Source organism: Penaeus monodon, chromosome 21 (assembly GCF_015228065.2).
Source record: "Penaeus monodon isolate SGIC_2016 chromosome 21, NSTDA_Pmon_1, whole genome shotgun sequence".
Taxonomy (NCBI): domain Eukaryota; kingdom Metazoa; phylum Arthropoda; class Malacostraca; order Decapoda; family Penaeidae; genus Penaeus; species Penaeus monodon.
Window position 1 is genome coordinate 14,281,308 of NC_051406.1, and position 469 is coordinate 14,281,776.

Below are 469 nucleotides of genomic sequence, written 5' to 3' on the forward strand. Positions count from 1 at the left end.
TTTACAATGTTTTAGGTATTATAGATGTATCTTAGGTACCTAGTGGTGTTTGTTAGTAATCATTATCGAATGCCATGTTCAATACCTACAGGTTTGTCATATACAGACACCCAAGCAAACCCACTTGTAGATGCAGACGAAGATACTCTCTCTCTCACACTCTTTCTGATAAAAACACACTCACAAACAATTTTCCCAGACATATTTGGAAAGAAACATAGAGAAGTCCTTTCCAGGCAACCTCAGCTATTGAGGAGCACCAAAAAAACGATGAGGTTGGAGAGTGTGGATCTGCAACTGCAAGCTTTTAGAAAATGAAGGAAGCTCTGACCATCACACTTACGAGCGACTAAAGCATGAGTACGGGTAACACACTTATTCAGGACCATGCTACTCTGCCTACCATTATTTATTTCATTTTAGCAGCATACTAGTTGGGTTTTTACCTTAAATTCAAAACAACAACAAC

At 38.6% G+C, this 469-nt stretch overlaps 1 protein-coding gene across 1 annotated transcript in view; it reads right to left on the reverse strand.

Annotated features, from left to right (window-relative positions):
• LOC119586252 overlaps positions 1-469 on the reverse strand; it is a gene marked incomplete at its 5' end in the record, with an annotated part of 20,814 nt that overhangs the window by 19,837 nt on the left and 508 nt on the right.